At 37.0% G+C, this 27629-nt stretch overlaps 1 protein-coding gene and 1 long non-coding RNA gene across 4 annotated transcripts in view; one reads left to right on the top strand and one right to left on the bottom strand.

The window, feature by feature from the left end:
• Positions 1 to 4141: 4141 nt before the first annotated feature.
• Positions 4142 to 27629, top strand: part of LOC108050656 (neuroligin-3) — a 95383-nt gene continuing 71895 nt past the window's right edge. Inside the window, 1 exon segment of the mRNA XM_044457400.1 lies at positions 4142 to 4711. The gene's annotated coding sequence lies outside the window, so the exon portion shown is untranslated.
• Positions 25781 to 26815, bottom strand: LOC108041726. 3 transcript variants are annotated; one of them, XR_001769164.1, is made up of 3 exons: positions 26527 to 26815; positions 26409 to 26474; positions 25781 to 26352 (listed from the first exon to the last, which is right to left on the bottom strand). It is a non-coding gene; the product is annotated as an uncharacterized LOC108041726 (long non-coding RNA). The 3 variants fall into 3 exon arrangements; XR_001769165.1 differs by having other exon boundaries at positions 25781 to 26300; XR_001769166.1 differs by having other exon boundaries at positions 25781 to 26474; positions 26527 to 26596; positions 26653 to 26815.

The following is a 27629-nucleotide window of genomic DNA, read 5'->3' as shown; positions in this document are numbered from 1 at the left end:
TTAATTGCTACTAATTCTCCTACAGTATAATCAGTTTCAACCTTTCTTTTCTCATTAAAGTTCTTTCGGTTCTCTTGCTGCGCTTTCTCAATATTTTCCTGAGCTTTTTCACGTATTTCTTCTCGCTCATTACTTATCTCTTCTATACCTAAGTCTTCAAAAAGTTTTCTCAAATAATCATCTTTCTTTCGCATATCTAATCCTGTTCTGTTTATTATCTGTTTAACTCTGTCTACGTGCCGATACCAATTTGCTGGGCTTTCTTGGCAAATCTTGCTCAACATCTGGATCACAATTTTGTGGATTCTTTCCACCTGACCGTTGCCCCTAGGCATGCCTGTGGTGATGTGAAGTAGTTGAATTCCTTCGCGGCTGGATTACTCCTTGAACAGTCCAGAAGTGAATGCAGTTCCCCTGTCAGTAACTATGCTTACATACATACACACATACGCCATTGTTTGACTCAGACCTCCAATTTGGCTAACTTGATTTGATTTGCATAGTTCTTGGGATATAGTTCGGTATTGACAAACGAAAACCATCGCAATTTCCTTTAATAGAAATCCTTATCGAGAATTAACATTGGCTCTGTTGAGCACCTTGGCCAGCTGTTCCAAAGTCATCCGTTAAATGGCGCCATGAAAGGCGGAAATGTAGGCGCTAGCCAGGCTTAAGCGTTTAATGGGTTTTTGGGCGTTAGAGTGGGCGTGGCAAACTTTTATTAGGCCAATTGATATTTATTGACGAAACAAATACATATCAATTAAAATTTTCATAATATCATCAAAACTGTGGCCACAGCTTTTGGCTTGTGGGCGTCAGAGGGGGCGTGTCACCATTTTGAAACAAACTTGCGCTGCGTAGGAACTCCTAAAATCTACATGGAAAATGCCAATCTTCTAGCTTTTATAGTTTCCGAGATCTCAGCGTTCATACGGACAGACGGACAGACGGACATGGCTAGATCGACTCGGCTAGTGATCCTGAACAAGAATATATATACTTTATAAGGTCGGAATACTCAGAGATATATGTTTGCCATTTCAGAAATACAGTTTTAGTTTTATAAGAATTGGGCGAAAATGGGAAATACAATTATAGCTTCGATATTTCCGCACATATACCCATACTCTGAGATAAAGTAATTTTTAAGGATTTTAGAATTATAGAATGATTAAAAAAATTATCTGTAAATCGACTAAGCTTCATTGTTTTTAAGTAAGTATATGTAATATTCTTGCTTCCTTTCATTTTAAAACTTGTTCCATCAGTCGAACGTTCATGCTTTTTTATCGGTACTAAAACCGCGTACAAAGACAAAAGCAAAAGCACAATTTGGGTGTAATATAAATAAATATATAAATATTGACAAATCTTACCAAAATAAGTTTATTTAAAAATAATTAAATATTAATATATTTCGTCTTTAAAAAAACCTTACAAATCAAAACCAAAATACATCGGAATTCAATTTGTTTCTTCATTCGTAATTTGAGACCATTTATCGAAAACAAATCCCCTTGGATCTATGTTAAACTTTAGCCAATATATACCAGATCGATCCTCTTTATTTACTCAAAATACTTTTTGTGACTACTACTCCGTTCGAAAATAGGTGGAAAATCTTTTAATTTCTAGTGGATTTTGTAGTTATGGTTGTATATGACAATTTTCCCAAAATAATAGCATTCTAAGTAAATAACTTAAGAATCCTTCTTTTGAAGAGTGTTGGGTCGGAATGTTGTACTCGACAATTATTTGATTCAAAGGTGTTCTGTACTTAGGATTCAAAGGTTTTTCTTTTGCAAAGTAATTTAGGCTTCTTACCAACTACAGTATAATTTTATATTGTTCCTATGGTAAATCCTATATGATTAATTTACAACAAACTGAGATTATTAGAGTCCTACAAAATCTTAAAATTAAGATTTTAATTTGCTTATTCATTACCAAATTACTATCTATCTTAGATATTAAGGTTTGACTTTAATTTTATTTCATTACACTTTACATGAATGTATACAATGTATATAATAGAATTTTTAAGATATCTTCTTTTAAGGAAAATGTCTTCTGCAATAATACCTGTGACATTTTCACTGTTTTCTAAAATACATAGCAGTTTTTTTTAGTGTGTAAGTTTTGGTTTTCCAATTGTCAAGTCAAGTGGTCCTTTAACAGAAATTTAAACCAAAAATTTAATATCAAATTTTGTGACGAAAAATGATTAAAGACTCGGATAGATTAATACACTTTCAAAAATTGTATCACTCGACATTATGCATTACATTTCGCACGAAAACGCCTGAATATTGAATAATTGCCCTAAGAATATAGGGAAAGCCACTTCTGATAATATTGCCCAATTTTTCCTATTTAATGGCGAGTTTTCGTAAATTTATGGCAATTATTTTTTAAGTGCATGTAATTTGTCTTATACTCTTAGCTATTTTCCTTTTTTTATTAAAAAAAATCATGTTTGCACATGCCTCCACAGGGTTGCAACCAATCCTTTCTAAAAACAAGAGAGAACGCTATAGTCGGGTGCCCCGACTATCAGATACCCGTTACTCAGGTAAAGGGAGTGCGAGGGAGATGGAGATAGAAACTTTGATCACGCATAACTTTTTAACGAATGGTCCGATTTGAAAAATTTCTTCTACATTTCGATAGGTATTGATAAACACAATAAAACTGCATTTTTACTTTTCCGAAATATTTAAATTTTTAAAATCGTATATAAGCGATTGTGGGCGTTAAAGGGGGCGTGGCACCTTTTTGAAACAAACTTGCGCTGCGTAGGAACTCCTAGAATCTGCATGCAAAATGCCAATCTTCTAGCTTTTATAGTTTCCGAGATCTCAGCGTTCATACGGACAGACAGACGGACAGACAGACGGACAGACGGACATGGCTATATCGACTCGGCTAGTAACCCTGATCAAGAATATATATACTTTATAGGGTAGGAAACGCTTCCTTCTACCTGTTACATACTTTTGCACGAATACAATATACCCTTTTACTCTACGAGTAACGGGTATAACAACATAATTTTTCTTGTACTGTTCCTATTATTAAACTTATTTAACTTTTAACATACATTTTTACATTCATGTGTAGGACAGTAGATACTGAAAATGATAAATAAACTACAAAAGGGGAAATAAATACAATGATCAAACAATTTACTTTTTTGAGAAAACTTTTTTGTTTGTTTTGGCGGAATTGAACAAGCGAACTCTCGGCTTGTAGTCAAACAAAATGTTCAATATCCTATTCTTTTGTAGTCTAAGTTGCATTCTTACCAAAGACAACAAAGTTTGAAGTTTAAGCATAAGCGATAAGAATATTTACAAAAAAAAAATTGTTTCCCAATAAGACCAACAGTTTTTTTCTGAATTAATTATATTTGTTTCGTAAATTATAAAATAAAATAATAACAATAACACATGACTTTCTACATTTAATTTTTACTAATTATGAATAATAAGCTCAATTTTTGTTTTTTGATTTAATACAATTTTAGATGCCTATTAACCTATTGTTAAATGAAAATTATTTTATGTTCTGTGAGAACGACTTCTTTATTTGTTTGTGGTAAAAGGGGAATCCCAAGGACAATACAAAGGACTTGATTCATATAAATATTTATATAACAAGAACACATCTAGTCTTTGAGCCGTTTTGTAAAATTTTTACTTTCACTATGCACACTTCTTAGTTAAAGCTGTAGCACTCGATCAGTGTATCATTTTTTTCGTATAATTATCTTTCATCTCCGACCTGATGTTTATTAGCAACAAGTTAGATGAGCTAAAAGTTTTCGAACTCTAACAAAAAGGGGAAACTTCCCCCTAACAAAGAAGTTTCCCCTCCTGAAGGGGAAAGTGTCTCAAAGGATTTTCCCGCTCCAGCAGACCGCAAAAGCCATGCGCCCGCTCCCTAAAGTCCTCAGCGCTCTCTCGATTAGTTCGCCGCACGCCCGTCTGGCGCTGCAGTCACCGGGAGTCGAGAGTCGGCTAAATCCGAGCGAAGTTGGCCGAGAAGAACGAACGGCATCCAGTGGCCTGGGCCTCTTTTCGGCTGGCTGAAGTGGCGATTTCCATGTCAGTTCACGTTCGATATTTGTGTTGTTTGGTAGCGGTAATCGGGCGACCGTTCAAACGCTTAAGCAAACGAACCGAGCGCGTCGTGTTTTTTCCCAAAAATCGTTCTGAAAAATACCACCCATCGTGTGGGTGTGCGATTTGGCTAGGATGTGTGGCTGTGTGCGCGATGAAGTTGTTGCATTGACAAGGCGCGACCAAAAACAACGCCCCGAAAAGTAGGCAAGCGGATATATCTGAACTTCCCGAGACTTTAAGAAGATAAAAGCAGTCGGAGCGCCGAAAATCGCAAGAAGCCAACTAATTTAAGTGAATGTGCCAGTGTGTGTGCCCGTGCTCGAGTGTGCGTGTGTGAGAGGCGCCAACTTGACCCGGCAGAAAAATAGAAATAAATAGTCAGCCAAATGGCAGCAGGAAAGCACAAAAAGTGAGAAGCATATCCCGGCGAAAGAAATATTAAAGAAAATTAAAGTTTCCGCCCGAGCCAAAAGCCTTGGTGTGAAAGGTTAGTGAAGTGAGACGAGAAAGAAAAACCATTCCCGAAGAAAGTAAATTTTGCAAATCAAAGTCAAGCACTTGGATCCGGTCTGGACTATTAAACGGTAATTGAGTCATAAATCAAGGCATAATTAAAGCAGGTCACTTCGCCACGCGAGATTAAACTTGAAATGGGCTTTCATTCGCGATGAAAGTTGGCACTCCCGGAAAAAACTCAGAATCAAACTTCAAACCGACCCAATCCATCATGCAATGCCTCTCGAAAAAACTTTGGAATAACATAGACCATGAGGGCCTTCCACTGATTGATTAGTTGTCGACTTGCGGGCACGCACAAGTCAAGTGTTTTGCCCAAGAATATTCTGCTCGATTGGCGCATTTCTTTATTCGATGGCTCTTGTTCTCTGTCAGTCAGACAAACGTCCTCACACTCTCGAGGTTCAACATTTGACATGAGTAGCGCAATTAGTCCATAAATCGGATTGTGATCGCGACCTGACAATGAACCCTGTCAGTCATTAGAGTTCAATTGTTTTGTGTTCGGTGCTTTGTGAATTTGCACTTCTGGCGGGCACTTTTTGTCCCAATTCAGTTCTTTTCATGGTATTTCGTTGCGCCAAATGTAATTGATTATTAATAATCCATTAAATTTTGCACTCTGTGAGTTTGAAGAACTGTGGAAAACAAAAATTCAGCAGGGCGTGATTTAGGTCTAAGAAAGACTAAAAAATGTATTGATTTATGTGACATAAGTAATTGTGATTTAGAACTTCAGAACTTAATAATTGAGAGGTAACTTTCTTTTTAGTGAAAAAGCACATGAAAAAAAGAATTTCTATATAAATATATATATACTATTTGGTGTATTAATTAAAAAATTTAAAATCTTCTAAGTCTGGAAAATATATTTGACAGTTTTAATTTTAAATTTCATATTTTTTTGATTCTAAAAACTCTAACCATAATATTCGGATCTAATAATTTCATCTCTTTGATTATACACAATATGTATGCACATTATTTAAAAGATTGATAAAATGCACAAAATCCTGAAAACAGAAAGGCTATATGAGCATATATATCAGTTTCAACTCTTTTAGTGATCAAAAACCAGGAAACGTGAAAAGTAAGCGTCTGTAATCAGATTCTCATTCGATGAAGTATTATTCAAATGTTTGGCAATTTGTCCGCCTCGTATTCATTAAGTTGCTGAGCAAAGAAAAATATCATGGAGCTTTTCCCAAAGGGAAATTAACTTTTCTCGGCGCATGTTCGCCTAGCCCCCGCACTTGACTTTTAATTAAATATTAATTTTGATGAGAAAATAATACGCGCACATTAGCGCAGTGACCACCACCAGGGGCGATGACCAATGTAATTATTTGCCAGGACCGGAAGTGCTCACTTCGTGCATAGCTTTGAGTAGGTCCAGTAGGTGTTGCTTAGTCGCTGTGATTAATAATGCTTAATTGCAAGTATTTGCGCTGCCGAGGATAGAACTCCCCGAGCTGCGACGAGGGCTTCCCCTTTTTGATTGATTACCACATTTTGTTGACTAATACCGGGCTGCCTTGGATAAGTTTGGGGTATCCTTGAGTCTGAACTCGGAGGATTACCAGGGGGCTTAGCAGGGCGGCCACGAGTTTGAGGCGGCCACGTTGCGGCACTTGAAAGCTAATCAACAATTAATGAGCAATTAATATGCAAAATTTGGCACAGTAGATGGCGGGAACAGGCGAAGGGCTGGCCATGTGCAATCGGGCATCATTTAAATGCATAAATTAATAAGCGCTCACTCGACGCGCGCTTCCCAGATGAGGCAGTCGCTCATTAAGCACACACACGTCATGCGGGGTATATGAAATTGGCATGAATCAATTGATGAAGTCCAAATTAAAAGCGAAATCAACCCGAAAATACTGCGTTCTGTTAATTATTATGCATGCCAGCTTTCGGGCATAAAATTAAAAAGTTTTTTGCTCTGGCGGTACCAATAAAGCAAATGGAACTTTAACCATTTGCAAACATAATCAAATATTCGGCGCCATCGAAGGATGAATTTTTCTTTTGTTAGTGCCCTGAAAAATGGATAAGGTTTATTAAATGGCAACTGCAGCACAATGATTTATTCATTTACTTCACATGAATTGATATGTGTAAAGCAAACAAACAAGTAATTGTATGTGTCATTAAAATTATAGTGCACGGTGAAAAATGTACCAAATGCGTAAAAATATATTGTTTCTATAAAAGAGCAATTAATTTTTAATGCCAAACAAAACACATTAAACAACGAAACGCCGCAGTAGGCAAACAGAATCCATTTTAAATACTTCATGCAGACGAAGCCTAACTATTTACATTTTCCGCCTGGGGAATAATAAAGTGAGCATTTCGGGAGCAGTTGGCTACAAACATTTCAGTTTCCGCAAATGCTCGGTAAACTGTGCCGATAAGAAGGAAAATTATTCGTAAGCCCCAATGTTGCCTGGCAATTGCAGTAATAATATGTCACGAATCCGTGCAGCTAAACATAAAATAATGGCAGCCATAAATCATGGACATTGGCCTTGTCAAATGGCAAGAGTTTGATATATTTGCGGCTGGCGAACGCCAAAACTACACGCAATCGGAATTCCAACTAAGCCCTCAATTGAAGTTATTTGAATAATAGTCTGGCCAAAGTAAACTTGAGCAGCCAAACAGGCATTAATTCAAGCCCGAATTCGTTGGATGTTCTGTGACTTGGTGTGCAGTGGTTGTTCATTTGTACTGCTTAGGATGAGTTTCGTGGATAAAAAAGTTTTTAAAATGATTATTTTCATAAAAACAAATTGTTTAAGCTTTTAAAAAATATATATTTTAAGCCTCAACTTACTTAAAACTAATTCAAGTTAATTCCATCTATTTTAAAAGTTGAATACATTTTTTTTTACATTTATTTTTAGTACATTATAATTTTTGATTTAGTTCTTGCTTATGTCTAATTGCATGGTACTTTCATGCTGTTTTTAGATAACCTATTTTTATATTCTTAACAAGAATCAGCGTTTGTCCAGAGATTGGTTTTGTTGTAGTTATTAGTAAACAAATTTTCTAGCTTAGCATTGAATTTTAATGAGTGCTGGAAACGCAAAACTGATTTTTATAGAAAAGGCAATCTTCGCTAGGGTATATAAAAATGATTGTTTATATTGGGGAGAAACTCCTTGTTGTTTTTCTATTATTCAGGTTGTTTTAGCTTAACATCTCTCCCTGGTAATTCCCATCTTTTGCTTGTCTTGGCTTCACAAAAATACTTTATAATTAGGCTAATTTAAAATTCCTTTTCGCCCCAAGCTAATTTGCAACGCATTGCGTGCTAAGAGGACCGTATTTTCGCCGCATTGTTTTCCGTGATTGTATAAAACTTCAGGCCTGGCTTTCCCTATTCAACACGGGCATAATTAAATCAAATGGAGGCACACGTTGTCTAGCAAAAGCAGAAAAAATCACAAAACAAGGAAAAAAACAGAAGCGAATGTAAAGTTTTGATGAAATCGGCTCTCCGCTTTCCGGGCATTCATTATATTGTTTTGCTTTGGTTCTCCTTTCATTTCCACGATGAGGGCAATTAGCAAAGTTTTTCCAGCGATGGCAAACAAAGTGAAGCATTCTTTTGCGCGGGGCTGCTGTCGCATGCATAGTTTTTGTGGGGAGCGAGAGGATCTGCCATGTAATTGAATATTAATCATACGCCACCCACGCCCATTACTCACCGGGGCGGGCGGGCATTTGCATGGCCGGCTGGACAGGTGAACGAGAGTCCCTGCCGAGAATCGAATGCAAGCAGTGAAAACAAAATAAAAATGCCTTGTATGTTTGTACGCCGCCAGCAAGCCAGCAACATTTATTTAAGCAACAACAATGACAACAAGGACTCCACGTGTCTGGAACTGAAAAGTCCACCCACGAGAACCTCTGCCGGGCACCTGGCATTGCATGCAAGGCCATAAATAAATTTGCTCATATTTCAGCACATGAACAATAATTAAATTCGTTTATATGGCACATGGGGCCGGCTAACCGTTCGTCCTGCTCTTTTTACCACTATTTTTCAACCAGCCTTGGCCATCATCTTTGTAGTTTTTGTGCTGACTGTTGACACCCGTAATGGAATGAATGCTGATGCTGCAGCCCAATTAATTGTTTTTCCCGCCTGTGCTGCATTAAATTTATTCTGCAGTTATTACACCCAGCGATTGGGAGACTAGCAAAAAACACTTATGGGTGCAAATAAAACCAAGGTTTATGAGGGACACACACCAGCTGTAATGAAACCGAATTCGCTTTTTCACATTGAAAAAATCGAAAATTAATTAAGGATTTATTTTGGCCTCTTTCTGGCGGTTCCTTTTAATGGCTTTCCTGTTCGTTTGATGACTTTGGATATTCAATGCTTTTAATATGAATAATATCGAACAAATGGATTACCAAAGAGTTACGAATACCCATGATTCGATCGGCTTTATGGATATTTATTACTGAGCATGTTTTTTTTGAGCTTGTGTTACCGAAGAACGGTTTACGACTTGCCAAATTTAATTACCTTATTTTTTTTTATTCAATAATTTACGGCATTTAACTTTTTACATTCATTACCAATTTCTCATTAAAATTGGGCAATTTAAGCCAATGTTGCAAATTGCAGCTTCCCATTTATGATCCCGCAGCATTGCTTTGACCTTTTATTTTTCCATTGCGTAAACCAAGGCGAATATAAATTGTATTGTGGCTGCAATTAAATGAGCAATTCGTTTTCCCCTGCAAACCGAAAAAATACGATTCCACCCAAAACATGTGATAAATGTATCTGCGATGGATTTTTCAATTATAATTATAAAAATACATCTATAGTAAAATATATAAAAAAGCACATCAGGTCTGAAAAATATTGATTTAAATGTGAGAAGCAAATTAAATTTGCATGTATTAAGAATGAGCCACATGCGCCAGCCGCGTTGATAAGTTTTAAATTTCTGACAAGTTGTCGAGGGACGAATCATCGCCAAGGGGCTCGTTATGCTCTGTGAAAGTCAAGCGCTTCATTCAAATCCGCCGAAGGACCATAAAATATCAATGCCTGCGTTCTGTCAGCTCCAATTTAAGCCATTGCGTGTCGGGAACTGCCTTTAAGACTTTCCATAATCTACACCGCGAAAAAATCTATTTACTATGAATTTTACAGAGTTTAATTGTAAATCATTTTCTCAAAAATTAATTTATTAAAATTTGTGTATTCCGCAAATAATAGCAAGTTTATAAAGATATTTTAAAAACAAACAATACTTTTTTCAATTAATTTTCAGGACATGATTCTTTAAAAATGTAACCCACAATTGTACTCTCACCTTACTGAAAAACATACCGGAAGAATTTTTGTTTTACACACGCCTTTAAGTCCATTCTCAATGATTTTCTGGCAATTTTTGAGTTCGCTCTCCATGGAACAAACTGCCCAGCAAAACATTTTTCGAAAAACATTTTGCCTATGGCAACCCCTTTTCCCATTTCATTCTGCTTTCCGTCTTATAAATGTTTTAACAGAGTGCCATTTTGAGACGAAGTGTCACTTGTCTAAAGACAACGGCATCATGCTCGTGTGCCTTCTTTCTGGAGGATGAAAATCCCCCTCATCACACGAAAAAATACATGTTTTCCCCACTGGCTTCCACTTAAAGAATTTTAATTTTGAAATGCCTGCAAGGGTGGCGGGAAAATTTGGTATTTTCGTTGAGGTTTTAAGTGACACGACGACGAGTTAATATCATAAAAATATTAAAATTGTGTCAAAAACAGGCAAAAGTCTCTGGCAAAATGGTGGCACGGGGAGGAAGTCTCCAAATTATGTCTTCCTCATATGTTAGAATGTTTACAGACATGTTTCAACTCACTTAGGCAACTTTTTGATGTACCACTGTGGGTGGGACGTACTCGGGTAATTACGTAAAATTGCACAACGATTTGGTTTAAAAACTTTGCGTTGGAGAAATCAATTCCCCTCAACCGCAAGAGATAAATTAACCCACCAAATCCCAGAAAAATATCCATTAGCTTAGTCAGAGAAGGCAGTAAAATCTGCTTGTGCCACGTAGTGTAAGACATAAACCTCACACGCTGGCCGCACCCATGACTTTCATTAGAGCCGGAATTGTTTTTCCTACTTGCCTTGGCTTATTTATGGCGGCGTAGGAGGGAAGTTTTCCTTTTGTTTTTCTTGCTGGGCGATAATAAAAACGATGACGAGTATGATATGCATGTGTGGCCCGGTAGGGCAACGAAACAGTTCAAGATAAATGGCCCAGAACTCGACGACACAGAGAAAAACAAAAAATTCCTAAGTTGATAATTTTTAAAAAATCTTTGTTTATAGAAATCTCTTTTAACCAAATATTAGCCCAAACCAGAACTTTGCCAGACGTCTAAAAAGCTTAAAATTCTTTCAGTCAAAAAATGTACTTAAACCAATTTAAATAGTAATAAATGTTCTATCTGCGTACAATGCATTTTATATTTACATTTTATTACCTTTAACATTAAGCTAACATAAACTGTTTCGTCAAAAATAGGGGAAAACGACAATATCTTAAATCGTCTGACCTAGAAATACATTTAATAAAACATTTTATAAAAAATAAAACACATATAATGCTATAATTTTAAGTGAAACTATGTTGTATTTATTAACAAATTAATACTAACAAGTAAACTTACAATAATTGCCGGCTTCAGCAAAGAACAAAGATCATTTGACAAAAATTTAAGTTTTTGTTTTCATTTTTTAGATGTAGCCAACTCCTTGTACTTTACTGAAGTGTATTGAAGTAAAAACATTGTTCGGATTCTCTGGACATAGGGATATTTGCTAAGGATCGTAGATGTCGAAAGAGAATTACCCCAATTTTTTGTAAGTGCCAGCTGAAATGGAATCAGAGGTAGTCCAATATCAAATCAGCCTGTGAAGCCTAGAACAATGCCAGCGCACTTGATTTATGTTTATTATGTTGCCCTGCCAATATTATAGGCCAGGCAGCCTGCCCCTGCGCACTTTCCTACCTTCCCGGACTGGTTTATTACAAGACAATGGCGTTGACAACAGAAAGAAGCAAAACAGAGTGAACAAGAAATATGGTGGCAGAAGCAAGAGCGCCGCGACTGGCAATTAATATTCCATTCGCTGGCTCTGTCAATAGTAACTGCTTATAGTATTTTCGAGGCACACAGTCCTGCATTTAATTATTCATATATTTCGCTTTCCGCATTCGAGTGGCATTCACATCGCGATGAGAAAACCTTGAAATGGGATCCATTATGAGTCTGGTTCGCAGGGCTTGATTAATTGAAAATAAACCCGGTCCTAGACTCTCAGTTTCGGCAACAATGCCAGTGCCAGTGCCGGCGTCATCATCATCATCAACTGAATGGGAAAAATTGAAAAACAAAAACATCGAGGAAAGCAGGGAAAATCAGAAAAATAAGGAACCAACTGCGGAGACTATTAATGCCCATTTCAGTGTAATGCCAAACAATGCGAATGCACATGAAGGGAAATGAAACTTTTGTGGTGCATCATCCGGCGACAATGACATTGGCAGAACAAAGCGAGAGACTCGCTGTGTGTGCAGCAATAATTTTTAATCCGGCATTGTTGCACACGAATTTCCATAATTACTGGCGAAACTTTTCAGTGCAGTCTTTTTGGGCGTCTGTTAACCTTGAAATCACTGCACAACGAATTTAAGGCTCCTTTTGTGAGAGAAAGTCAGCGTACAACGCCGCGTATGCGTGATTTTTATGCAAATAACCAACAGTACACAAACCAAACAAAACCAGATGGCAGAACGCCGCTCCATTTTTTGGCTTCAAAAGGAAAACAGCGAGCGTTGGAGTGTGAAAATGCAAGCTTTAAATAAATTAAACGCAATGCGAGTTGAGTGTATGAACTGGATTCTGGGTTGGTTTGTTATTTGGTTGGCTGACTCTGAAGGCTAATTTTTTACCGAGCTGCATGAATAGCATAATTTTCTCTAAAAATGGGTCAAATTCAATGGAAAATTAAGATAAAACTGAGTCAATTCAAAAAAAATGTGTGGTACAGTACCAAAAATTTTTATCGCTCTCTGGTTGTAAAAGTCGGATCGTTTGTAGAGGCGCTACCACTTGGTAGAATTTGAAATATTCATAAATTTCAAGAGCCACCACTTTTAACTGCCACTTAAAGCATAAATACAAAATCGAAATAAATTTTATCGCTTCTACTTGAAGATGTAATAATAACACAGTCAACAAGTCAAGTAAATGTTATCTAGTTAAAAGGAATTTTGCTTAAATTCGCTTGAAATTTGAATTATTTATATTTTTATTAAATTAGGAGTTCATTTCTCAAAGTTTATTATCAACCTGATTAGAATTGTCTGAGTAATTTCATAAAACATTTTTCTTATGTAAATCATTATCAGAGTTAATTACTCTCTTCAGATCTTTCTCCTTTTGGCCTGTTCTTCACAACCACCAGCAATTTTAAAAGGGCTTTCCCTTTTCCTTTTTCTGCTGCCAAACCTTGACTTGCTGACTGATTGTCTCATTGTGACCAACTCACACACCCAACTGGCCAACTGACAGACATCTGATGTTCATTGTCAAAAATGCATCACAGCATCAACAGCCAGCTGAGAACTGTGCTAATTTGTTTTTGCACTTGTTGTCATGTTTGCTTTACGTGTTTTTTTTTTTTGATGCCATGGCCAGCTGGTTAAAACAAAAAAACTGTGGGGAAACGCTGCACCAAGCCGAGCAGAAGCAGCAGACAGACAGCATGTCAATCAAGTCCACGCTTTGGCTGAAAGAAAAACCCCGAAAAGGAAAAAAAAGGGGCGTCAGAGGAAACGCCACCAGTGCAACAAAGTGTCTTCATTTGCCAGCCAGAATTTCTGAGGCTGAGGGAAAAGCTGGGTTGGGACCCTCTGGCTGGCCTTTGGTTGTAACTGCTGCACCGAGTTATGAAAACAAAATTAATGTCAGGCAGTGTGGGTCAGGTTTGCAACACCCGCTTAACACTTTCCGTCAACTCGCACAGAACTTTCAGCAGATAGAAAAGCATATCCCAAGTTCTTGAGGACTTTGAAATTTTAGATAATATTTGAACTTAGAAAACAATTAATTAATTTTAATCTATTAATTTTTTAAATATTCCCGAATTTTTAATATTCAAATAAAAAATTTGTTTTAACAAACCTCCCACAATTTGCATACTCGACTTAATTTCGAGTTTCTAAATATAAAAAGATCTTAAAGCGTAAATAAAAGAATAAAGGGTTTTCTTAAAAAATACTAGATATATTGTGAAAGATTTATTTCTCGTCTTAGATTATATAATTAAAATTAAAAAAAGTGAAAATCATTTATTTGTTACCCTTGTTTAACAGAAAAATATTATATGAAATTTAAATAATCAGATTCTTGTTATTTTTCTACGTGTCGGTAACAGCTTTCCGCCATCAAAGCGAGCTTAGTTTTTCGTCCTTTCATTCACATTTTTTGCACTGCCACTGCCGCTTTTGCTGGCGACCTTGTTAATGACAAACAATATACATAGTTTGTGCGATGCTTTTTCATCTGACAAATGGCCGCTCGGAGGCTTGAGGAGCCGTCGCTGAGCAAATTGACAGCATCAGGCGTCCGTCAGCACCAGGACTGAATTTTCCGAGCCCCCATATTACATTTTTCTCATGTAACTTCCTAAGTTGTCTGTGCCGGGTCATTTTATGTGCGCAATAAAAAAATGAAGCCGCTTCTCGGGGCTTCTGAGGACGGCCACATAAACAGGCGGGCTTTATATGTGTGCGTGTACCGTACAGAGAAAAGAAATTCTTTTAACGGACGTCCTTGAAAAGAATTTTAATGAATAACTTAAAACACAGTCCTTACTCATTAAGGAAGAATATAAGGCAATAGCTTAACTTGGCTGTGTAGGTTATGTAAGACTAAAAAATGGCTTAAAAGAAAATAATTTGAGAAGGAGGAAAAGTTTTTCAGTGTACAAAGTTGGACGCTTGATGCCAACCTCATTGCCTAGTTTTTTGCCCAACGCAAATGTCAACAGCAACAACAACTTGCCTTTGGACTCATTTTTATGGCCCGAATTATGCAAAATTTGTTCCGTCTTTTTATTGGCGTTACAAAAATGTTTTTAATACGCAATGGTCTGGAACCAGAGTGATAAGCTTAAATTACAGTCGGACCTACACAGCCAACTGCAGTGATGTATAAGGGATATATTTTTTTTCTATTTAGCAGTTTATTTTGCAGGGCAGGCTGTTGAGCTTTATTTCTATTTGGGGCCGGCCCAAAATTTACCCATAAAATATGGGTCAGTCCGTTGTTGATTGAGTTCTGAATAGGGGCTGTGGCTCAGATTCTGGTCAGTTGAACAGTCTGGCATGTGAATTAAGTTGTGTGCAGGGGAGAAAATGGAAAGATAATACAAACAAAACAAAAAGGTTAAGGAAAAAAGCAAAAGTGAAAATGAAATAAACATTAGATAGGGTTCTGTTTACTCGGTACGTGTTTGGCCCAATTTGTTGTTTTAGCTTTGAGGATTAGAACTGAACTATTAAAGTAGTAAGACGGCAATAGAATTTCGAAAGTGTTAAGGAAGGGAAAAAAGGAATTGCCAAGTAAGCCAGCTGGAAAAACAAAAACAAAAAATAATCGAGCTCTCGATTTCTCTTAAAATATAATTTTTTAAAAATGTAAAGTGTAAGGTCGTAGTCAATATCAGTTAAATAGGTTAAATACTTTAATAGTTGTAATTTTAGACTTTAAAATAAAAAGAGAGGGATCCCGCACAAACAAATTTTTAGAACATACATTTTTTTAAAAATTCCAACACCGTTTAATATTAAAAATTAAGTTGAAAGTCCATTAAAACAATAACTTTTATTTTAATACTTATAATTATTTTTGGCGTTTTTCATTGGTCTTAATTGTTTTATTAAATGTAATAAAAAATGGTACATTTTAAATGTTTGGCCTGCCTTCAGCCAAATTTAGCAATTTAACCAATTTAGACTCAATCTGGCAAATGCCAGCAAACTGACACTCGACCCTCACGCAGACAATAAATGCAATTAAATCCTGCATACAAATAGGCGCACAGCAAGAAAACTGAGAGCCACAGTCGGAGGCTGCGTAATTTCATTGCATTCAATTACATGCTGGCAACAATAAAATCCTTGAACTGCCGGCCCCACATCCTCCAATGTCCTAAACCACTTGTGCTGACCCACTTGAGCGGCCCAGCACTTGAAAATGAGTCTCCAAGGAGCGCCACGGCTCTTCCTCCTGCCGCCATTGTCCTTGATGGTGTGCGCCATTTTATAATAATTGCAAGAATGAAAAGGGAAGAAGGCGGTATAAGGGACCTAAAACAAATTGTATGCGAGCCTCAACAACAATATATTTTAAGGCGGCACACGACCTCCCACAAAAAAACAGCGCCATTTTGTATTTTTTTGGTGGCGCTTACAAAATGTGATCAAAGAGGGTGTGCGTATCTTTCATGTGTGAAGAAGGCGTTCTGGATTTAAAATTGTACTTGTTTAATGTACCTATTTTAACTTAAACTTCTAGTTAAATGTGATGGTTAAAACAACTATTCCATACAAACCGCTCTTAAGCAATGCAACATACTTCTGAAGTACTTAGCTTGAAATTATTTTAATTTTTAATAATCATTGATTCTCTTAAATATTAAGCCAATAATTTTTACTTTTCTTGTTATTTTGCCTCTTGTTTATTTTCCATATGATAATAGATACATATAGTCCACTAATGCAAAATTTAAATGGATTTGTAAGTGTTAAGCAACTCTCAATTCTTAATGAAAGTAAACATTTCTTGTGTTTACAGCACGACAGAGAAATAATATGTAAGCACTTTAAATCTAAATTTTTCCTATTTAAAATTATATTTAACACAAAACTCATTTTGTTGGCCAGGTCAGGGCTGGATTTCGACAATTGATAGCGGGGCGAAATTGAATTCACAAATTGAATTTCAGCTAAATGGCAAGCAATCAATAATAATCAAGTTTCAGTTGAATGACACTGATTATAAATGAGAGCTGCCATTGCGTGATACAAAATTGCTCGACGAAAATGTTTATTTCTAGATCGTATTACCCAATGCTTGTGGGTGAAAATAAAGAGTACACCCTTTAATAAAAATAACCATTCAAACAGAAACAGACCACTATCAATATGGTTTTGATTCGTGCCACTTGTTCGGTTTGCTCTTTCTGTGCGAACCACCAGATAACAATCAACGGCAAAGCTAGCACTCAAGCCACATCCACAACTGTGTAGTCCACAAAAACAATTCGCCCGCAATTTCCCTTGCACCCCGGGGCCAAGCTTTGTTGGTTAGCACATGTAAAATGCCAAAAACTTTGAAAAGGAGCCAAAGCGATAGACATCAATTTGAAAAATGGGCTAAAAGAACCGAAACATCGAAAAACAAACACGGGAGAACAACGGGCAACCCAAGAGCGTACGCGAATCTAGAAAGGGACTTCGACTTTGGAATACCCAGTGTCAATTCGGGATTATTAATTTATATAGAAAATTGTTAAAGATAATTAAGGGATTATTTTTAATAATGAGAGTATATTAGAAATTTTAACTAAAATGTTTATGTATTTTGTCATTTAACATTCCATTTAATTATAAAACATATTTATATGGTTTAAAAAAATTAAAAATATAAATTATTTTTAAAGTACATATGAAACAATAATTTTTTAGATTCTATTAAATTTTTTTCTGTAAAAAAATATTCTTAGGATTTTTGAAATAACAGGATAAAGCGCTTATTTCCCACACAAAAAGAGATATTATATGGAGACCCTAACGCAGACGGCGACGTATACTTAACGTTAGTTTTGAGCTGGAAATTTGAGCAGCATAAATTTTGACAGCCAGCTCAAACGGACAGACATGATTGCCCTGACCAGCAGGAAGAGAGCAATAAAAAATGCTACATGGATGGCAGTGGGTGCAAGCTAACGGACACTCACTGGCACCCACACACACACACACACTCAGACTATGAGCCATAACGAATGCTTAGCCATACGTCACTCATACGCCAGGTAGCCCGGCAGGATACCTATCGAGCGGGAGTTCGTCCTGGGCTGCTGTACACGGAAAATATATTGAATTTTAAGACAATGTGCATATTGCAAAAACAAAAAGTGAAAAATTTATCATTAAAAAAGTGAAACTACTTCTAATTCTTAAATTAAAATGTCTTTAGAATTTTTAAAATTAAAAAAACGTTCCAGTTAATAGCAGCCTGAAGTAGAGCTTTAAAATTTAAAGAATTATAATTTGCTTATTCTTGCTCATTATTGGAACAATTTTAAATGTTTGTATATCTAAATATTAATAAGTAAAAGGACTTGAAAAACTTTAGCTAATTAATTAATTAAAGAATATGGATTGTATATTCAAAATCTGATGTGATTTTAAGAGAACAAATCCGAAAACCCATAAACAATAATTTATAAATATTAAAACTATTTCCTGTGTAAGGTGTGTCATGCGTACCAAGAATGAATGTCCTTCGCCGAACTGGCGTTTCCAAAGTGCTGGCTAGCTAGGGAAAATTCAATAAAAACAAATTGATTGCTTCGAAGGATTTGCGTGCCTGGTGAAAGCTAAAGGTAAACATCATCCGCACTCCGCGTCTCTCCGGCTTACCCACCTTTATGTTAAGTGGCACCTGACAGATTGTCAGCAGAGGCGAGGGCGACAAACAAACGCTGCCAGCTGACTTCCTGGATGGCTGAAATGGGGGTACACCTCAAGCACGTCCCCCGATCAATATTTGGCCAGCGGCGTGGATTTATGCCAGCTCATTTGACTGCCTGCCTGCCCGCTCTGGTAATCTAGAGCCTTGACAACTTGATTTGGATGCGAAGAAGTCAATGCCCGAGGCATTCCCTAGCACACACATGCCAAGAAGTTCTGGAATATATCGTAAGAGTAGAAAACGTCGTTTGTTGCCCATTTAATGTGCGCCCACGCATAATTCCATCGGACTTTCCGGGTGTGTTTCAAAGCGATTTATGTGAAGGACAGCAGAAGTTTGCTTTCGTAAACTGGCAAGGGGCATAAACACATTAAAGTCCCTTTTATGACCGCCATAAAAGTCAAGTCAATTCGCCTGCTTGACCCCCGAAAAGAACAGAGAAATATTGTACTAAAAAAGGTGAACGTTAAAAAATAATGAAATCTCTATGATCCAGGAAATGTGAACAGAAATGTTAGTATTTCCTACGGGCTTAGAAGAAAAGCCTCAAAAAATTTTAAGCAGTACGCGAAAATCTCCTCAAGATAGATGACAAACCTCTCTGGGTAATATCCGATCTTATTATTTTTTTCATTTGTCTAAGGCATCAGTCGGCAATCAGTGAACACATGAAAAAATACTTAGTTTGTCTGATACATATTTAAGTAAATAAATTTTACCAAAACAAAATTATTCTTAAGCATTGAAAAAATTAATTGGCAATTCAATGAATGAATTTTAAAATTAATAATGTGAATTAAGCTTATCAAAACAAGCTAATGAGCTAAGCTAATCAACAAAAAAACAAAATTATTTTTAAGCATAAAATAAAATTAATTGGCAATTCAATGAATGAATTTGAAAATTAATATTGTGAATTAAGCTAATCAAAAATATTAAAAATGAACTAACAAATTTATTAAGCATTTATATCAAAGATTTTAAATTAGTTGTATTTCAGTGTATGTAAAAAGACGGACTTTTCCGACACGAGTTTCCTCCTCAACCCAAACAAAATCCTCAATCACAGCATGATTCATTCCGAAACCTTAGACAGATATCAGAAAACAATACAAATCCACGGCGTTCAAATGTAAACATTATTTAAATGTTTCCCAAAAATATGCTACAGCAAAATCAAAAAAATCAGAGCGAATTGAAGGCAAGAGAATACAAATGTGAAGGCGGCAACAGTAAAAAGTGGGACAGCAATGGGGCAAAAGGCGAAAACAAAAATCAAATAAATGGCAATTTAATACACTCAACATGCCATTTCAAAGCTGTGGTTGTTGCTGTTTTTGCGTGGAAATTGTTATTGAAGCAACATAAATTGTGCCGAGTCGTGTGGCGTAGTTATTTGAATATAGCTGCACAACAAAAGTATTTCACCCCACATGGGATATGGCGGATTTGCCAAAATGGGTTTTACACCGAAATCAACCAAAATTAAATAAAACTCACACTGGAATTGTTTGCCGTCTGCTGTATGTGCGTATGCGTGTCCAATTTATTTGGTAAGCCGCTGAAAATGAAATAAAAAATCTGTTGACCAGCCGCGATTGCCAATGCGATAACAGCCCCTGGATTCAGTTGCAGACAGAGCTACAAAAGACACGCGGACACGCACAGCCAGCACTTTTGGGCGGCCTGCAATTGCCTTATTTAATTTTGGCCAGTCGTAAATCTGAGCAATCTGCCCCGAAAGACAAACAGGCCCTGCACAATCAATTAGCATCAATTAAGGTGCTCAATGAGGCGGAGGACGTGCGTCCCGAATGCGGGCAGGGATATAGCCAAACCCACGCGTCTGTACACCCCAGCCCGCAGCCGTCACCCAGCTCGATTGCAATTCCAAGTTCTTGTTGCATTGTCCGTCATGCAAATGATAACTAATTAAATGCGGATGGGAAAACTGCCGTTTGCGATGGTCGTCGACCGAGGACGAGGATGCCGTTTGCTCCGACGCCTGCAAAGTTGTTCGAGCGTTGTGTCAACTTCTTGCACAGATAATGAGTTAATGAGTTTGTCAAAGTTGTTGCAGCAAAAGTTGGCCAAGAAGAGGGTGTGCAACTGGCAGCTGCAAAACGCTAAGAGGATCTTCTATGTTTGCCATGCGAACTTGGCTAGGGATAAGTTGAGTGTTTGATTTGTGAGAGACATTTCTATGTTCCTTCAGCCATTTCCCCTTAAATAGCGGTAGGCTTTAGCTTTCTTTAGCTTTAATCAATTTGTAAATCGCCAAATACATGTTTAAGAAATGGATCGGGCTTTCTCGGTGTACATACTATTATACCCACACGCAAGCAATAAATAAAATTATTTGTTTTCATGAAAAAATACCAACGTTCTAAAAGGCACTATCAAATCTTCAGATCACTTTTATTTAGAGCCCTTTGTTAATAAGACAAACAAATTTAAAATAAAATGTCAACAAAATATTATTGGATACACAAATTGTTGAAACACATACAAATTTCAAAGGAAATGAGAACAATCATAGTTAAGTTTGTTTCTATGAGCAAAGGTTTTTCTTTTTGCCCCCTTGGCGATTGTTGATTAATTCACAAAGCAAACTATAATAAATAAAAATATGAGGTCATAAAAATACAAGTGCAAAACATAACTGAGGCCAGTCGAGGAAAAACGCATGGAATTTCTTGAGCCTTGAGGCAAAGGCCTACCAAAGCGGGCCAGGGACTCATATATATACATATATATATATAATGTGAATCTAGAATTATATTTTCAAGGCACAACTTCACTTGTGCCAATAATTTCAGAAATTTATGGCTCAACTTCTTGATATCGTATTGAAATTTTACGCACTACTTGCTGCAGCCGGAAACTTTGACAATAAGCAGCAAAGCCAAAAGCGTCGAATCCAAAGCCAGAGTACACATAAAACAAAGCAAACGACCAGGCAAACAGTGGGTCACACATTTTATGAGCCAACTCTGAACCGGGGGCACTTAAACCGCCACAAAGTTGTATGTGTTTTGACTGAAATCCCGCTCCTCAGCCAACTAATCCGTCCCTCTCCCCGCCACCCACAGCATTAAATCGGGCGCTTCAGCTTTTATGTGAATACTTTTCACAAATTTATTTATACAACTCGTTGCCTTTTAGGGATATTTAATGGCCAAATGTGACTAATAAATGCTCAGGCTGTATTTTAATTAAGACATTTTCTTTGACGCAGCCAAAATTCGAATTTGAAATGTGTCTGAATTGGCCTTATGGATACGTAATTTCCCCGCATACCAATAACTCACCATAATAAATTCGATTTCAGAATGATTTAATTACGTGTTTGGTCAATAGTTCTCGTCTCGTGTGTGCCTATTAATTTTAGTGTGTATCATCACGGGCAGTTGGGCAGGTATTTTTCAATAAAACAACTGCCAATGTTTGCTGTGCGTAACACATATTTATACCCTTGCAGAGGGTATTATAATTTCAGTCAAAAGTTTGTAACGCAGTGAAGGAGACATTTCCGACCCTATAAAGTATATATATTCTTGATCAGCATCACCAGGAGAGTCGATCTAGCCATGTCCGTCTGTCCGTCCGTCTGTCCGTCTGTCCGTCTGTCCGTCCGTTTCTACGCAAACTAGTCCCTCAGTTTTAAAGCTATCTGCTTGAAACTTTCCCAAAAGTTGTCTTTCTATTGCAGGTAGTATATAAGTCGGAACGAGCCGGATCGGGCCACTATATCATATAGCTGCCATATAACTGAACGATCGGAAATGCCATAACTTTGGTGTTTTTGAAATAACAGGATAAAGCGCTTATTTCCCACACAAAAAGAGATATTATATGGAGACCCTAACGCAGACGGCGACGTATACTTAACGTTAGTTTTGAGCTGGAAATTTGAGCAGCATAAATTTTGACAGCCAGCTCAAACGGACAGACATGATTGCCCTGACCAGCAGGAAGAGAGCAATAAAAAATGCTACATGGATGGCAGTGGGTGCAAGCTAACGGACACTCACTGGCACCCACACACACACACACACTCAGACTATGAGCCATAACGAATGCTTAGCCATACGTCACTCATACGCCAGGTAGCCCGGCAGGATACCTATCGAGCGGGAGTTCGTCCTGGGCTGCTGTACACGGAAAATATATTGAATTTTAAGACAATGTGCATATTGCAAAAACAAAAAGTGAAAAATTTATCATTAAAAAAGTGAAACTACTTCTAATTCTTAAATTAAAATGTCTTTAGAATTTTTAAAATTAAAAAAACGTTCCAGTTAATAGCAGCCTGAAGTAGAGCTTTAAAATTTAAAGAATTATAATTTGCTTATTCTTGCTCATTATTGGAACAATTTTAAATGTTTGTATATCTAAATATTAATAAGTAAAAGGACTTGAAAAACTTTAGCTAATTAATTAATTAAAGAATATGGATTGTATATTCAAAATCTGATGTGATTTTAAGAGAACAAATCCGAAAACCCATAAACAATAATTTATAAATATTAAAACTATTTCCTGTGTAAGGTGTGTCATGCGTACCAAGAATGAATGTCCTTCGCCGAACTGGCGTTTCCAAAGTGCTGGCTAGCTAGGGAAAATTCAATAAAAACAAATTGATTGCTTCGAAGGATTTGCGTGCCTGGTGAAAGCTAAAGGTAAACATCATCCGCACTCCGCGTCTCTCCGGCTTACCCACCTTTATGTTAAGTGGCACCTGACAGATTGTCAGCAGAGGCGAGGGCGACAAACAAACGCTGCCAGCTGACTTCCTGGATGGCTGAAATGGGGGTACACCTCAAGCACGTCCCCCGATCAATATTTGGCCAGCGGCGTGGATTTATGCCAGCTCATTTGACTGCCTGCCTGCCCGCTCTGGTAATCTAGAGCCTTGACAACTTGATTTGGATGCGAAGAAGTCAATGCCCGAGGCATTCCCTAGCACACACATGCCAAGAAGTTCTGGAATATATCGTAAGAGTAGAAAACGTCGTTTGTTGCCCATTTAATGTGCGCCCACGCATAATTCCATCGGACTTTCCGGGTGTGTTTCAAAGCGATTTATGTGAAGGACAGCAGAAGTTTGCTTTCGTAAACTGGCAAGGGGCATAAACACATTAAAGTCCCTTTTATGACCGCCATAAAAGTCAAGTCAATTCGCCTGCTTGACCCCCGAAAAGAACAGAGAAATATTGTACTAAAAAAGGTGAACGTTAAAAAATAATGAAATCTCTATGATCCAGGAAATGTGAACAGAAATGTTAGTATTTCCTACGGGCTTAGAAGAAAAGCCTCAAAAAATTTTAAGCAGTACGCGAAAATCTCCTCAAGATAGATGACAAACCTCTCTGGGTAATATCCGATCTTATTATTTTTTTCATTTGTCTAAGGCATCAGTCGGCAATCAGTGAACACATGAAAAAATACTTAGTTTGTCTGATACATATTTAAGTAAATAAATTTTACCAAAACAAAATTATTCTTAAGCATTGAAAAAATTAATTGGCAATTCAATGAATGAATTTTAAAATTAATAATGTGAATTAAGCTTATCAAAACAAGCTAATGAGCTAAGCTAATCAACAAAAAAACAAAATTATTTTTAAGCATAAAATAAAATTAATTGGCAATTCAATGAATGAATTTGAAAATTAATATTGTGAATTAAGCTAATCAAAAATATTAAAAATGAACTAACAAATTTATTAAGCATTTATATCAAAGATTTTAAATTAGTTGTATTTCAGTGTATGTAAAAAGACGGACTTTTCCGACTTTTCCGACACGAGTTTCCTCCTCAACCCAAACAAAATCCTCAATCACAGCACAAAGTTGTATGTGTTTTGACTGAAATCCCGCTCCTCAGCCAACTAATCCGTCCCTCTCCCCGCCACCCACAGCATTAAATCGGGCGCTTCAGCTTTTATGTGAATACTTTTCACAAATTTATTTATACAACTCGTTGCCTTTTAGGGATATTTAATGGCCAAATGTGACTAATAAATGCTCAGGCTGTATTTTAATTAAGACATTTTCTTTGACGCAGCCAAAATTCGAATTTGAAATGTGTCTGAATTGGCCTTATGGATACGTAATTTCCCCGCATACCAATAACTCACCATAATAAATTCGATTTCAGAATGATTTAATTACGTGTTTGGTCAATAGTTCTCGTCTCGTGTGTGCCTATTAATTTTAGTGTGTATCATCACGGGCAGTTGGGCAGGTATTTTTCAATAAAACAACTGCCAATGTTTGCTGTGCGTAACACATATTTATACCCTTGCAGAGGGTATTATAATTTCAGTCAAAAGTTTGTAACGCAGTGAAGGAGACATTTCCGACCCTATAAAGTATATATATTCTTGATCAGCATCACCAGGAGAGTCGATCTAGCCATGTCCGTCTGTCCGTCCGTCTGTCCGTCTGTCCGTCTGTCCGTCCGTTTCTACGCAAACTAGTCCCTCAGTTTTAAAGCTATCTGCTTGAAACTTTCCCAAAAGTTGTCTTTCTATTGCAGGTAGTATATAAGTCGGAACGAGCCGGATCGGGCCACTATATCATATAGCTGCCATATAACTGAACGATCGGAAATGCCATAACTTTGGTGTTTTTAAAGTTAGGAAGTTGGGATTTTCTATGGGTTTTATTTTTGGCTAATCAATCCGACCTACCAAATTTCATAAGGATCGGACGACTATATCCTATAGCCGCCATATAACTGATTGATCGGAAATGCCATAGCTTTGGTGTTTGTAAAGTTAGGAAGTTGGGATTTTCTATGGGTTTTATTTTTGGCCAATCAATCCGACCTACCAAATTTCATAAGGATCGGCCGACTATATCTTATAGCTGCCATATAACTGAACGATTGGAAATGATATAACTTTGGTGTTTTTAAAGTTAGGAAGTTGGGACTTTTTATGAGTATTAAGAATGCATCATATGAATAATTTTGGAGAATATAATTTATAGAATATTCTGCAAGGGTATATCAACTTCGGCTCCGCCCGAAGTTAGCTTTCCTTTCTTGTTTTAATTAAAATGTTCGGCCTTGACGCAAAAGTATTTCATTAGAGACGTATTCAACATAAATGCCACAAGTGGAAAACCATGGAGATAAAGAGACAGAGTCTATTGTACTTCCCATAACAAGGATAGGCTTGAAAAATAAATATATTATAAATGTTCATATAATGTAAACTGCCAATAGTATATTATAAGAAAGAGATTATTAGCTTCTTTATAAATCTTACTGTACTTTTTACACATAACAAAACTTTTCTAATTCGGTATAAAATTTTTTTGTATTAATAATCGTTTTTTTACACTAATACTTAATATTCAAATTATACAGAAACTTGTTGCAAGGAAAGACAGACCATAAGGAACTTTATGACTTGAGATTTCGTACTTTTTGCATTAAGGGCTACTTATTTAATTTTCCAGATATTGGCCTGTTTTTCGCTGAGATTTAACTTGACTTGAGGGCAGCTAAACATTTCAATTTCATGTGCTCACGTTATGGGCGCCTAATGAAGCCGCAAGCATTTCAACTTGCCAACCGCGCAAAGTCACACGCCCAGCACTTTTCACCGCCCCTTCACCCGACAGATGGCAGTTTATTAGCCAATTTAAGACAAAAGCTGCGACAGGCCACTCCAAACCATCGTCATCCTCGTCCTCGGTTCTTCATCCTTTGCCTGTGGTGCGTTTTATGTGCTGCGATGAATTCTGGCGGCGTTTTTGCCGGGCTGCCATTCATTTAATGACTGGAACACACACAGACAAAGGGGTGCCTCGGGGTGGCCACGCCCCCTGGAAAAGTGCAACTGTTTAAGTTCCAAGGCTGCCCCACCTTCAGTCGAAACTGTGACAAGTGTTTGACTTTGTCTTTAGTTTTCCGACCGCTTTCCACAGACTTACCCCCGGCACAGTAAGTGGCACTTTCTCGCTCTGGCATAACGTTAATTATACGACTCGTTGACCGTGCTATTAGAGCTCAGTTTTTAGCTTGAAAATGTATAAACTTTGTCATACTTACCGCTATTCCCGAGGGGACTTGCCTTGACTTTTCCTCGGTTGCCACAAGGATTGTCGGGGGTGGTCGCTTCCTGTTTTTGAAATGCAGTTTTTTACAGCTCTTGAAATAGGAATTCTAAAAACTAACTTAACTACTTGCTTCTTAATAAAGAACTTTCTTGGATGAAAATGCAAGTCTTGAGCTTAGTACTTAAAACCCAGAGGGTAGAACATCTCTTTAAGGTCAGTGTGTTTTCACGATCTAAACGGTATAGTTTATGTTACTAATCGATGACATTTTTTCCAGTCAATCCTAATTGACAGTTCCTAAAATGGTGTCTTATCTTTAAAACATCTTGTTTAAGTTATATACATTTCATTACATTTAGAATTTTTGTTGGTTGAAATAAGGAGATTTCTCTATTTTAGATTTGGTCTTTCGGATTTTTTAAATTTCTACTGTTTTCGGAATAACACATATTCCGTCCATAAAATATTTCAATTATGATGACTATTTACCGTGTCAGAACAGCACAAGTAACAAAAGCTTTTGTTTCTATTTTCAGGTATGTGAAGATTGCTAAATTGAATGTGCAGCAAAAAGGTAAAATATTAATTGAATTACTCCGTAGTTGGCCACAAAGCCACATTTGCCACAGTCAGGCCAAATATTTTACAGAGGCTGCTGCTAAAGTCTACTCTAGATTCAGCACACAGCCGCAAGGATCCTGCTGCTCCCGAAGCCGATGCCAAAATGCAAATCAGTCAAACGCATTTCATGCATGCCTGGCACTTTGGCCCACCATTAGAAAGTGCAAGCAGGCTAAGAGGAAATTACCAGGCAGAGTCGAGCAGATAATGCTGAATGCCAAGCCACACTCAGACAAAAGCGCTTCCTGAGTGCGGTTGACTTGGGAGCGTTTTCCCAGCACCCGTTTCTAATAATTAGATGTTAAGGCATCTATACTCTCACATCGTGGTCGTTGAAAACGCACCTCAGTTCTTCAGCTTAAGAGCCATCAATGTGCTCAAGAATGTTTTAAGTTAAGCTCTAATTGAGGTCTCAAATTAATTCTTCATTGCTAACAATATATTCGTTGCGTACACAACCATAATACAAGTGAA

This window comes from Drosophila rhopaloa, unplaced genomic scaffold, assembly GCF_018152115.1.
Source record: "Drosophila rhopaloa isolate 14029-0021.01 unplaced genomic scaffold, ASM1815211v1 contig_155, whole genome shotgun sequence".
Taxonomy (NCBI): Eukaryota; Metazoa; Arthropoda; class Insecta; order Diptera; family Drosophilidae; genus Drosophila; species Drosophila rhopaloa.
Note: the sequence above shows the minus strand (reverse complement) of the source record. Positions and strands in the feature narration are given on the sequence as shown.